We start from the raw sequence: 14,279 nt of genomic DNA on the forward strand, positions 1-14,279 counted from the left end.
AGAAGTTGGATGTGGGAGGGGATTACACTAGGACACAAAGACCAGGAAACATGCTTTATTGGGGGCCAGCTTCAGAGACCTTGTTTCCATTTACTTATGAGAAAGCTGTGCCTCTGAGAGTTAAGAAACTTTCTCAAAGTCACAGAGCAAATAAGAAGTATTGTAGAACCAGGATTCAAAGCCAGGCACCCTGAGTTTCAGAGTTTGTGAATTTTACCTCCACCTCTGTACTGACTTTTAAAAGTCATGAAAAATTCCTAAAATAGTGTCTGGCATATAGAATCTACACTTTGAATCTAATTTTATTTCCTTTCCTTTTTTTCATGTTACCTTGTAAGAGTAGGAATCCAGAAGTCAAAAACTTCTTTCTTTTTGCAAAAAGAAATTTTTTACTTATTTATGTTTGCTTTGTTTTGTTGGTTTAGGGAAAGGGAATGAAAATTTACAAAGAAGCAAACACATCCTAGGCACTTTATAGAGTTAAAAGTTTAAAAAAACCTCCCACAAAATTTGAGTTGCATACGCAAGTGGAACTTTGAGAGGCCAGGTCTGCTGGGTAAGAGGCTGGAAGATCCACTTCTGGGAGGAGAAAGAGGCCAACCCCTGTGTGTGTTGTAAAAAGTGGGTGCAGGGCAACTCTCTGCAGTCTTAGGAGAGGGAACAAGGAGAACCCAGGCTTTATATGCTTTATGTACTTGTTCTCTTACTCCACTCAGTAACCCTACAAGGATATTTATTATATTCATTTTACTGATAATAGTCAAATAATTCTCTTATGCCCTCCGGATACCGAAGGTCATTTTTTGCTTGAGAGAAACTACTATGTGTTTTTCTCTCTACCTCCTCCACAGCCGGCACCTACTGTTTCTTAAACACTGAAGTGTTTAAGACCCTTATCCATGGTGTTCGTCTGTACGCTACATGCTTTTCTGCAGTCCCTCTTCTTTATGGGAAGCATTTCTCCCCTCTCACACACAGGGTTGAAAGTGGTCATGGAAATAATGACTGAACAGTGTTTTCTGGAGCAGATGAATTATCAGAATTACCTGGAGGGAATTTTTCTTAAATGCAGACTTTGAAACCCCACCCAAAATTTACTGAACCAGATTCTTCAATAGCAAGACTCAAGCTTGGTGTAGATAAAATCTCCCCCAGGTAATTCTGATACTCTATCAGGCTTTGGATAAGTGCTGTGGGAGTTCAGAGCAGATGTGCCCTTGACACAGGGAATGCTTACACGGGGAAATGGTGCAGAGAACACTCCACTGAAGAAGCTGAGCTCTGTCTGATTTTTAAGGACACATGAAATTCAGTTAAGTGGTGGTGATAGAAAGGGCATTCCAGATCGCAGAGCTGGTGTGAAAAGGATAAAGAAGCAGGAAAATGCATGACATTTTGGGAAATAATGAGAAATGTTAGTCAAGGTGTAATCACAGTTCCTCATGCTTCTCTCCATGTAGAGGGGGGTCTGTTGGAGAAAAGTTCTGGTCTCTCTCATCCCCTCACTCATTCTGCCTCAGGGAAGCTTAGGAAAGAAATTGAACATGTGCTCTCCAGCCCCTGCCTTTCCTCCACCTTGGGAGTCAGTTGCTCAGGGGAAGCACAGGTACTGCTCTGCTCCTCTGTGTCATAAGTTTTCAGGGACAACTTCTGCTCCTATGGAATAGAGGATGCCAGCCCCAGCCCAACACTCCCTGAGGCTGAGTGGGTAGATCTGTTTAAACCTGGGGTGTTAGTATGAATAAATCCACTAGGCTGAAGCTGTAGGATGCATTCTTCAATATTAGCCACTTGGGAAAAGAGGTAATATGTTGACCTCCCTTCTGCCTTACTCATTTGTCTTATTTCTCAATTGGCTTAGGACTCAGGCAGGGGAGAGTGGTATTATTTACTGGGTGCCTCAATCTCCAGTAGGAGGTCAGTGCTGGAAACAAAAGATGAGGCCAGATTAGGGAGCAATCCTGGAATGCCAAGACTTCAGGCCAATCATTCTTAAACTTCTTGGGGTCACAAATTGATTTGAGGCTCTGATAAAAGTTGAGAACATTCTTCCCAGTTAAAGGTACATGATCAAAATTATCTGGGCATTCTTTAAAAAATACAGATTCCCTAATCCCACCCAAGAGCTCCTGATCAGATTCTTCAATGGTGAAACACAAGTTTGGTATGGGTAAAACCTCTCACAAATAATTCTGATGGAGTACCTATTTCAGGCTATTCACAGATTTCCTGAAACATATTCATGGGCTACTCTCTCCCAGTAGTAAAAGCTCTAGCTTTAGGGTAACAGTGGAGAATTAAAACCTGGACGTGACAAAAGAGACATGGCAGGCATCAGTGATGTGGTTCTAACAGTGGTGTTGGCATTTTGTTTCAATAACGCAAACGAAGTCCAGGAAGAATGATAAGGACGAAAAGGGGAAAAGGTCAGCCTTCCTAAATTTTCTTTGTGGAATCCATGGCAGACTTTTGCATACCTCCAGGACTCTGATGCAAAGAGGCTAACAATTCCTGCACCAGAGAACATTGGGAAACACCAGGATTCTGTTGTTTGGGGTTCCTGTGACCTGGTTTTCATCAGAATCATCTCCAGGACGTGGTCCTCACATTCAGACGATGAGTTAAGAAATAAATGGATGGTGTTATACTTGTCTTTCCTTGCCAGAATTACTTCTGCCCTTGCATTCACTAAAAAAATTAAAAACCTACCAAAATGCAGCTGCTTCTCCTTGCTTAACCTAAAGTGTATAATGCCAGCAATTGTGGGAATGGAAACAGGCTAGTCTGCCTAGAAATCTCCAGAGCACTGTAGGCTAATACATTAAAATTAAAGAGAAACAGAAGCCATCACTACAAATTGCAACATTATTGTTCAAGCCAAGATCGTCCTAATTATAAACTAGCCTTTTTATAGATGTCACAGGGGCTGTTTTAGTGCCGCTTTGCTGATGCTAAAAAGATAGTGTGGAAATGTGATCAGGGATCCTCATACTACTGTCTAACTGGAGGGGGAAAAAAAGTTAATTAGACTCTTTTTGGCATATTGTGAAGACAGGCTTATTAGACACATTTACAAGCTAATGATATGCCTATACTCTGCTATCAAAAAAAAATTCATTTAAATAAACTGATTTACAGTTCAGCCATTTTCATCTCTTTAACCAGTACATTACAATTACATTCCCCACATTTAGTTGGTATGGAATGTGAACATTTCTGGAGACTGCACTGTGACGTGTTAATTGCAGGGTGGTCTCTGCTCCTCCGGCCTTGCCCAACCTGTCTGGGACCGCAGGTAGCGCCCCACCCTGCTTCTTGCCCACCTCCTAGGATGAACAGCCTTCATCTGACTAAGGACCTTTGAACCAACAGTGATGGATTTCAGAGCTGTCACTAACGACAAGTGCAAATGTTTGGAGGAGTCGGGGGCAGAGTTGGGGGACAGGGGCAGGAGTTAAATGGTCTGGTTACCCAGGGCCCGGTTCTCCCCCAGCCTCCTGGGGAATGAAGCAAGCACCAAAGGAGCTGGGCATTTCCCTCTCCAGCTCAGAAATCAAGGGTATCCTTAGGGGGCCTAGTCACCCTTTTCTGAGCAGGATAACCCCTTTCTCCAGCGCCCACTTTCCACACCGCTGTTGGTGATCCTTCGAACAAACGCAGCCATCTGATCCCGTCACAGCAGGAGAACCTGGCTCTATCACAAGAGGCTACTTCAGTTCCCTAAGCCTTAGTTTCCACATCAGTAAGATGGGGATTACTATAGTTCCTTCCTCAAAATGTTTTTAAGAAGATTAGCTAAGCTACTGCCTGTGAAGTACTTAGCAAAGGACCTGGCCTGTAGTAAATGCTCAATAAATGTTACCTGTTATCATTAACATCATCATTATTATTATCACTATTACTAAATTCCCATGCTTAAAAGTCTTTGATGGATCCTTATTTCTTACAGAAGAAATCTGACTTATTTAACATGGTCCTTAAAGCTCTTCAGATTCTCATGCTAATTTCCCTTTCCAATTTCCTCCCCAGCCCATTCTCCCACAAAACTATGCTCTAGCCACAAAGAACTGCCCACCTTCTGTAAGCATCTCTTTGCCCTTTGTTCATGCCACTTCCTCTTTCTGCACGGCCCTGTCCTGTTGCTGGGTCACCGAACCCTCCTGGTCCTCCAGAACGAATCTTCCTCCTCCTCCTCCAGAGCTCAGCTAGAAGCATCCCTCTAGGCTACATCTTCCCCATTCCTCTCCTTCCAGGCAGAATGATGACTCCTGCCTGATGTATCACACATGCCTCTTCTGGGTATTACTTATTTCACAGTATGAGAGCTATTTGTTTACCAGGCTGTCTTCCCTGAAGGTATCCTCTTCAGAGACAGAAACCAGGCCCATTTTCTATTTTTATGCCCAGTGCCTGACTAGGTACACTCAGATTCTAAATGAATTCCAATGGAATCAAGTTAAATTAAACTGATTTGGACTAAGGTTCCAACTAGATCATTTCTAAGGTGCCGTCTAGATCCAATATTCCATAAGCCCATGATTTTATCAAATGCTGGATTCAACTCCTTTCTCTGAGCTTCAGTATTCTTATCTATAAAATGTAAATGATAATTGCTAACTCACAGGGCTATTGGGAGATGTGAGTCAATTCATGTGAAAAGGCTGTAAAGTTCAACTGCTACACAAATGTTACTAGCATTGTTTACTTGCTTACCCTTGTTTGTGCTTCTTCGGGAAGATGACAGGATAAAAGAAAAGCACATTGTGCAGTTTGATCTGTATTTGTTGTCAATGTTTTGCCCATGCCAATCTCCCACAGTAAAGGTAAGCTCAGTATGATTCCTACCCCAGGGAAAGGGGAACATTTCTTGGTGTCCATTTCAACAGGATGAAAGGGAAGCCTCCAGACATTGTAACCTTCATGTTCTGACTCCAATCTCAGCTCTTGCAGTAGAAGGATCATGGGAAATGATGCTTTTTCTACCCCTCTCCTCTAACTCCCTCCATAATAACAAAGCCCAGTCCATCTTTTTATGAAGATAATTATCATCAAAGACATCATTTGAGTTTAATGCCTGAGAATGACTTCGCATGCTATTGACTAACAATGTTACAGACAATTATTTCTTTAGAAGGTTACTGCTTCACCATCAGGGGAAATGTCACTTTTGTAAGGTAATAAATGTGGTTTATTGGGAGAGTGGATACATTGAGGTCTGCCATTTAATTTGATCACAGTTCATCCCCAGCAATTCTTTGAGATCAAGTCACTCAGGAGCAATTTCTTGCAAGTCCTTTCCTGAGTGTTTCCTGAATCGCCATGGTCCAGAATGATACCTCCTATTTGTCCGAGGCAACTTTTAAGGAAAAAGACTCATTCACCAAATAGGAGAATTGGGGAAGCACCATCCAGTCAGAAAATTAATGCTGTGCTATATACATGAAATTGCTCTTTAGCACCTAAAGGTGCAGCTAGGGTGGTATTCCTTGGCAGCGTTCCTATTTGCTCATGCTAAGCTCAGGAAAAGAGACACTCAAGTATGGGAGTGGAAAGGGAGGACAGCTCTTCCTTCTCTCCAGGTCACTGTACATTCACAGCATAGACTGGACAGGACCGGAGAGTCATCCTTCTAGAGGGGCACAGCCCTGAAATGGGGTTGGGAGCACCCAAGAGAGTGAGATGCTGCATCAAAGAACTCATAGAGTCATCATTACTTCCAGGACACACCTGAGTGTCCAATGTGCTAGGTGTGTCATTCATGTATGACATTACTATGATGGACAAGTTCATGAACTATTGCTATGTGTATTTGTTTGGATGTGCATATAATGCATTCATTCCTACATAGAATCATAGCATGTTTATACCAGAAGGAATAAGACTATAACACACTGGAAGACAATAACTCTTTTTTATCTGCTTTGGTAACAGAAAGGCTTGGGTTCAAGCCCAACTCTGGCACTGATCGCCAGCTGGAAAACATTGAACAAGCCCCTTAATCTCACAAGCCTTGTCTTTCTCAACTGAAAAACAGAGATGGAATTGGCCCCCCCACCATGTTGTTCTGAGAATTAAATAAAATAGTGTCTATGGAGCACTCAGTACAGTGGCTGGTGTCTAGTAGGAGCCCAGTTCATGGCTGTTGTCATTGTGGTTGCCAGAGACGACGCTGTTAAGAGGTAGCAGCATTTGCAGTAGTGGCCTGGCACCTAGCACAATGAGGATGCTCAGTTCATTTTGCACTTATGATTGAACACAGAAATAGATGAGTGAATCTAGTATTCTCCTTCACATTCCAGTAAAGGGCTTTGAGAAACATAGGAGCTAAACCAACAGCACAGAATCACACAGAAGGTTTTGGCAGAGCTTGACGTATATTTTAGATCCTTTGATCCCCAACATGTGGCTCTTCCAACCACCCCTGATCACTACCTCATTCCCTGTAGCCCCATCACCTCCCACTCTCCCCAACGTATGTGTATGTGTTTGAGACATAACATACCTGTCTTACAGACAGAGAAACTAAAAATTTCGGAGGTTTGTTACTTGGGTTCTCGGAAGCTGATGATGGGAGCCAGGCTGATGGTCTAGGGTCGGATGCACTGTCTGATGGATTTCACACCTTGCTTCTCATGCTTGTGAAGCCCAGGTCTTAGGGCAGAGTTGAGCTAGAGCCTGGAGCTGAAGGAGACTGAGCTGGAGCTCACAGTATAGATCACCAGACTCTGTGATTGAATGACATTGGGAAGATACATGATTTTTGCCTCCAAAATCCCTTTGGTTTATGCTTCTCTGTAATGCCCTCCCTAACCTCATTCCTTTGAACTATAGTTATATTTCTACTGTAGTAGGAAGAACAGTCACACCAAAAATATGGGGAAAAACAAAAGAAGTTACTTTCTGGCTATTAAGCTTCTGTAAACTTGGCATAAATAATAGGTTTAGAAAAAGAATTGTCTGGTCCATTTTCCAGACACAGAGAGAGAGATGAAAACTAAAATCTCTGAACTAGCAAGTTAGAAGACAGTAGGAAAGGAAACAAGAAAGTTAGACCCCAGCTTGGGTTTCTGAGAAGGACCCGGTCACCAACCTACCTTGGCCTGTCTCCTGGTCACAGGCATTACTGGGAAATGTAGAACAACCCTGATAGATTTGAAGTCCAGGAGGAGAGAGGAATCGAGGTAGGCTTCCTGTAAAGAATCTTCACAGGGGTTTCTTACACTTCTGAGGTATCAAGCAGCAGCTGAAGAGAAAGTGAGCCACAAAGTAAGTCAAAGAAGAAAGGGCCTGAGACAGTGAACCACATGCTCCCTGGGGCCCCAGAGTGGCTGGGAGAGCAGCCAAGTTTTCCTCTATCCACTTCCTCCAAATGAGCCAAGGAGTAGATGTGGAGAATATAATGGAGAGAGGAAAGGAATCAGAACACCAGAAGAGGTTTCTCAGTCTTTACAAGGGGTTCCCACAGTGGAAAGCCCTGTGGACAGGGGGCCGATGTGGATGCAGAGATCTCAGTGGAGGCCCGTGTGCAAGGATGACAACCAAGAAGGAGATGTAGTAAGGTACATCTCTGCACGTGTATGATTACAGATTCCCAGACACCTGTGTCCATCCCAACGTGAATATGCACTCTCAAACTTACAAGCCAACTCGGGAGAAGGAAAGATAAGAGAGAATTTATAATTTACTGACTGTAAACTCAAAATGACTGAATCTACTTTAGGTTGACTAAGATTGCTTTTCGGGGATCAGGTAAATCAGGGGATAAAAATAGAACTGATAGCTACAAAAGATGAAGTTACATTTCTGTAAACCCAAGGAACTGGTTTAATACCTACTATGACTTTTTTTGTCTTATAATATCAGACTATGACAGCCATTGGGCCGTATGCCATAATCCATTCTACCGGAACCATATTTCAGAGTAATTTGAATAGGTGTCTTGTATGCATCAGGGCAGACCAAGGACACAGGCATACACCCAAATGCCCAGAAAACTTTACAAAGTACTTTTAATCTAGCAGAAGTTTGGTCATGGTAGTGACAATGACATCAGTGATGACTGGAAACACTCCAGTCATAAAATCGTCAGGAGGAGGAAATACTTGGAGCCCTTAGCATTGATGTAGAACATCTATGGCATTCTTAGCTCAAGACTGGGAACTGTTTTATCTCCAAACTATACCTCTTTCCTGAACTCCAGATTCATATACTATTGCCTTTGACACCCCCGCTTGGGCGTCTAATAGATACCTCAACTTAGCACATCTAAAACTGAACCTGTGAGCTCCACTCTACCCCCAATGCTCTGCCAAACCTACAGAACCTGCAGTCTTCCTCTGCATCTCAGGTTATGACAATCCCATCCTTAAGGTTGCTCAATTTAACAATCTTGAAATCATTCTTAACTCCACTCTTTTCTCTCACACACATCGAATCCATTAGGATTGTTGTCTTTACCTTCAAAATATATCCAGAATCCAACCACTTCTTACCATCCTCTGCTACTACTCTTATCTAAACCATCTCTCACTGGGATACTTCAGTTGCCCACTATGGTCTCCCTCTTTCCACCCTTGCCCTTCCCAACAGTCTACATTTCACACAGCAGTCAGAATAATCCTTTTAAAGTGTAAGTCATACCATGTCACCCTCTGTTCAAAACTCTCCAATGGCTCCTATCTCATGCAGATAAAAGCTCAAAATCCCAGACTTCTTTGCTGTACTTTGAACACATCAGGCATGTTCCTGCCTTAGGGCTTTGCATGGGTTGAAGCCTCTCCCTGGAATGCTCTTCTCTCAGATATCCATATGGCTGAGCGTCCTATTTTTGCAAGTATTTGCTGAAATATCACCTTTTAAAATTAGGCTTCTGAAATTGCATCCTGCCAATCTTCTTCTATAGTCCTAATCTCTTCTCCTGTCTGGATTTTTCCCCCTTTAATAGTTATCACCTTTCCATATACCATAATTTATTGAGTACTATGTTTATTGCTTGTTTGCTCTCTCTTCTCACTAGAATATAAGCTCTACAATGGCAGGGATTCTTGCCCTGTTTTGTTTTTTGATGTACCCCAGTCACCTAGAAAAGGCACATGGTAGGCACTCAATAAATATTGTATGAACAAATGAGTGAAGATCATTGGATACAAAATGTTAGCACTGAAAGGGATGCTACAGTTTTTCTGGCCTAAACCCTCCTTTTTTAGATTAAGAAATTTTAAATTGCTTCCCAGGAAGGTGAAGATATTTGTCTAAGAAAATGCCATGAGTGGCTTCCAAATTCTCTTGTTTTGTGTTTCAGTTATTATATCTGGAGGCTTCCATCCTTGATCTTGAAATGATATTATGTGTTTTTTTTCCCTTCTGGACTTTAAGTGAAAATAGAAGATTTAACCATATTCCTTAGTTCATGGGGCAGAGAAAGCAGCAGTACCTGGGAACACTGCGTAGTACCTGACTGGATTTATTCCTGGATTCACGTGAGCTCTCTCTAGAGGGCTGCCAGAAATACGTGTATGTGTGTGTGCAAGAGTGTGTGTGTGTGCACGGGTGTGTGTGTGTGTACATGTGTGTGCATGTGTGTTTGGGGTGGTAGTACAAGAGAACAAGTCCTGAGTAAACTGTTCAGAAAAGCAAAGTTTCATGTTCTAGGTGTGAACAGTTTTTGAGGAAGCTCCCAGCATTTTTAGCACAGAATAATTGCAATCTTTAAATATACAGCGGAGCTACAGTTTCTCATTTTTGAGAAAAGAAAATGGGGTTAGAGGTTTTAGGATTTACCTGGTGTTTTTCAATCAGAAAATTGAAGAACCAAAAACTGAACCTGAGTCACTAGAGTCCTAGATGCTACCTTTTAATATTATGGTGTGTTCTCACATGGGATGATGTGTCCACCCCTAGGAATTTCAGGGTTACCCACCAGAGCCAGGAACCGGGTGATGGGGGGACATTTTCTACACAAGGCAAAGCTGTGGCTCTTAAGGCACTGTGCAACAGTGGAGAGATGTCAAAGTTATTAATTTTTATAAAATATGTTAATGGGTTTCCCATTACTTCCTCTCTCGTTATTCGGTGTTGCCTTTCTGTTTCTCTGACACTTAACTCTGAGGATGTGACACTAAAAATATCAGGGCCTGCAGGCTCCCTGACCCTTAGATCCTTTTCTTCCAACAGCTGGGACTTTGACCCTTGCCAGCAGGCTCTGCTTCAGAGTCAGGGCAAATCATTCCCCCCAACACACATTTTTTTAATACTTAAAAAAAGGGTCATATCCATGAAAGTGTGTAGGACACAGTAAGCCTTTTTTAATACCCTTCTTCTCCTCTTTGGAACTTCTCAAATTTTCTAAATATGGAAGAGACGTATAAAGTTTATCACTTGGGAATTAGAGAAAAACTTTAAATGTCCAAAGGCATATCTACAAAATAAGTCTCAGAAAATGTCCAATTAGCTATTCAGAGCTAGTCCAAAGTAAGCAGATATGAGCCTGTAGTAGGTATTTCTAATTGGTTTCAGCACTCATTCTTTTTTTCTGTACTCTTCCCTTTAAGATAAGGTGTAGCCCAGAAACACTCATCTGAACATTCTGGGATCCATTACCAATGATCTGGAGTTAGCACATGAAGTGAAAGCTATTTTCCATCCTTGCCCAAGTTCATCAAGATAGATATTCAGGCATTGCGCTCGGCGGTTCCCCGGATCTGTCTCTTGCTTCAACAGTGTTTGGACAGAACAGACCCAGGCTCGCCCTTTCCTCCAGCCTCCGACCACCCTCTAACCTTCGGAGTCAGACACTCAGCTATCCTCCGTCACCGGGACCAGCCAACACCATTTTCTGAGCCGAACTCCTTATTACCGATCAACCATGAGCTCCCAGATTCGTCAGAATTTTTCCACCGAGGTGGAGGCCGCCATCAACCGCCTGGTCAACATGCATCCGCGGGCCTCCTACACCTACCTCTCTCTGGGCTTCTATTTCGACCGCGACGATGTGGCTCTGGACGGCGTGGGCCACTTATTCCGCGAAGTGGCCGAAGAGAAGCATGAGAGCTCCGAGCGTCTCTTGAAAATGCAAAACCAACGCGGCAGGTGTGCCCTCTTCCAGGACGTGCAGAAGCCTTCTCAAGATGAGTGGGGGTAAAACCCAGGACGCTGTGGAAGCCGCCATTCTTAGGGAGAAGAACCTGAACCAGGCACTATTGGATCTGTGCGCCCTGAGTTGTGCCCGCGCAGACCCCCACCTCTGCGACTTCCTGGAGAGCCGCTTCCTAGATGAGGAGGTGAAACTCATCAAGAAGATGGGCGACCACCTGACCAACCTCCGCAGGCTGGTTGGTCCGCAGGCTGGGCTGGGCGAGTATCTCTAAAAAAGCCTCACCCTCAAGCACGAATAGGAGCCTCCGGAGCCCAGTGGCCTTTGAGGAGCCCCAATGGCGTCAGAGCTTCTGCCTGAAGCTCGGCTCTGCAGCCACTAGGCAGCTTTTTAACCACCCTGGAGCCCTCTCCCAAGCCTTGGACCAAATGGAAATAATAAAGCTTTTTGCTGGGGAAAAAAAAAAAAAAGATAGACATTCAAATGAACCCTAATGTATAGCAATTCTTCGTTTATCCTGTTTGATGATTTTTATCTGGATAGGTTAGTCTTTAACAGGTTTAAGTGAGTCAAATGTGCCGAGACTCAAAAAAGGTGAGGTCAGAAAATGTAGGACCTTGGACACCCCACCACAGTCCTCATAGGGGCAGTACCTTGGAAAGAATTATTAAACATGCTAAGGCAGCACAGAGCCAGTCCACACAAACACTTGCTGAAGGGGGGAGATGTTTTGTAAACCAGAATGAGGAACCAGAGAGCTTGGAGTGCAAGCAGGGCATCAGATCAGAATCACCAGGGGTGGACAAAATGTGGGCGAGGACGAGGAGGTCACATGCCGAGAAGTGCACTCCTGCCAGCATATCTTCTACGCGTGTTCCTACTTGTGGAGCTTAGGCTGACCCTTCACATACCAGGTTGCTGCTGCAAAAATATTTTGAATTAATTAACCCTAAATATTTCTTCTGTTAATCTTTTCACACATCTGATCCCAGAACATTTGTTAAAGAATCTGGAGACTTTTTTTTTTTTGAATTTATTTTATTCAAGTATAGTTGATTTACAGTGTTGTGTTTATTCCTGCAGTAGAGCAAAGTGATTCAGTTACACATATGTATACACTCTTTTTCATATTATTTTCCATTATGGTTCATCACATGATATTGAATATAGTTCCCTGTGTTATATAGTAAGACCTTGCTGTTTATCTATTCTATATATAATAGTTTGCATCTGTTAATCTCAAATTCCCAATCCATCCCTCCCCTACCCCCTCCCCCTTGGCAACCACAAGTCTGTTCTCTATGTCTGTGAGTCTGTTTCACAGATAAGTTCATTTGTGTCATATTTTAGATTCCACGTGTAAGAAATATCACATGGTATTTGTTTTTCTCTGTCTGACTTACGTCACTTAGTATGATAATCTCTAGGTCCATCCATGTTGCTGCAAATGGTATTATTTCATTCTTTTTTAAGATTGAGTGGCATTTCCATTGTGTGTGTGTGTATATATATATATATATATATATATATATATATATATATATACATACCACATCTTCTTTATCCATTCATCTGTCGATGGACATTTAGGTTGCTTCCATGTCTTACCTATTGTGAATACGGAGACCTATATTTAAACTCTTATTCTTTCACTTATTTATAGACAATATAACCTTGTGTGAGTTGTCCAAATTTATGAACCCTGATACCATGTTTATACAGAAGTAGTCAGACAAGTTGGTCTCTAAGGTCATTTGTCTTTGAAGTTCTATGATTCTGAGGTAGAAAGAAGGGACAGGGCGGGAACTTGACTCTGGATGCCAGAAAAAAAAAATAAAGCGATGTTAGAAATTAATTTGCTATTTAGTAGTGTTTTGGTTATCACACATGATTTTTATATTTGCTATTTTGAGGCTAAAGATGATATTTTATTCATCATTAACATCTCCTTTTTGATCATTCCATAAAACCACTATAAAGTCAACCTAATTTGATAATTAATAGAAATCCAGTTCTCTGCATTGACTATTTCATGCCTTACATATTAAATTATGTATATACATAAAATAGATAAAAATGATGACTTTTTTCTTTACCAGGTCCTATGCTAAGTATTTATATTTATTACCTTCTTAAAATCTTCTTAACAAAACTTTTGAGTACTTTTACCCCTTGTGGGTGAGGCAACAAAAATGTAAAGGAATTAAGTAATTTGCTCAACGTTACACAGCAAATAAATGTTAGAGCTGGATTTTGAACCTAGGCAGCCTGACACCAGAGTCCTGGTAACGCTGGAGACATGTGAGTAGTAGAATGTGCTTTAAAAGAAAAAAAGCCCATTAAGATATCTTGTAATAAGCAATATATAATTTAAACATATCATATTTATACATAGCACTTTCCACAAAATATCCCATAACAAAAATAACTGAGCTCAGAGGGTCTCTGGAAAGGAATATTATGATTAGCAGTCTGCTGAGTGGCCCTGTGATGCCTTCAGCACTGTGGCAAACACAAAAAGGTCATGGCAGCTTGAAGGTCATATACTCTGCCTTTCTAATGCCAAGGTCACTCCAGGATATGGCCCAGGGACTGGTCCACTGGGGCTGTGCAGGGAAGATTTGATATTCCCTCAAGAATCATAGCAATCATTTCATGGGGCTATGACTAAGAGGATGAATTTGTGCAGGCACACATAGAGGCAAGTACAAACTAATGTGGAAAGAAAGAGGGGGGAGGGGGAGAGGGAGACAGAAAGGAAAAGTAGGGTGGGGGGGAGACAGAGAGAGAAAAGAAAGAGAGTGAGACCTTTTGAGTCTTTGAGAATTGTCTATATTTTCAGTCTTTACACCTTAAACTCCCATTCTCTCTCCAACCCCATCCAATATGACTTTCATTCTCCACCACTCCAGTGGAACTTGACTTCTTGTCAACAATGACCCAGATCCTTGATACTCAAAGTGTGGTAAAGAACCAGTAGCTTCACCTTGGTGAAGCCATAAAATCTCTCTGAATCTCAGCAGCTTCATCTGTAAAGTGCAGTGCACACCTCATGGTAATATCAGGAGGATTATATTAATGCACATGAGGTACCTGGCAGACAGGACATGTCCAACGTATCCTCGTCCTCCTTCTTTCCAAGTAGGCCAGCAAGAATCCAGGCTCACTAAAGGCAGAGAAATTGATA

The 14,279-nt window shown here is 42.2% G+C and overlaps 1 pseudogene; it reads left to right on the plus strand.

The window, feature by feature from the left end:
- Positions 1-10,792: 10,792 nt before the first annotated feature.
- Positions 10,793-11,393, plus strand: LOC131754541 (ferritin light chain pseudogene; annotated as a pseudogene).
- The last annotated feature ends 2,886 nt before the right edge of the window (positions 11,394-14,279 follow it).

This window comes from Kogia breviceps, chromosome 1 (assembly GCF_026419965.1).
Source record: "Kogia breviceps isolate mKogBre1 chromosome 1, mKogBre1 haplotype 1, whole genome shotgun sequence".
In the NCBI taxonomy this organism is placed as follows: domain Eukaryota; kingdom Metazoa; phylum Chordata; class Mammalia; order Artiodactyla; family Physeteridae; genus Kogia; species Kogia breviceps.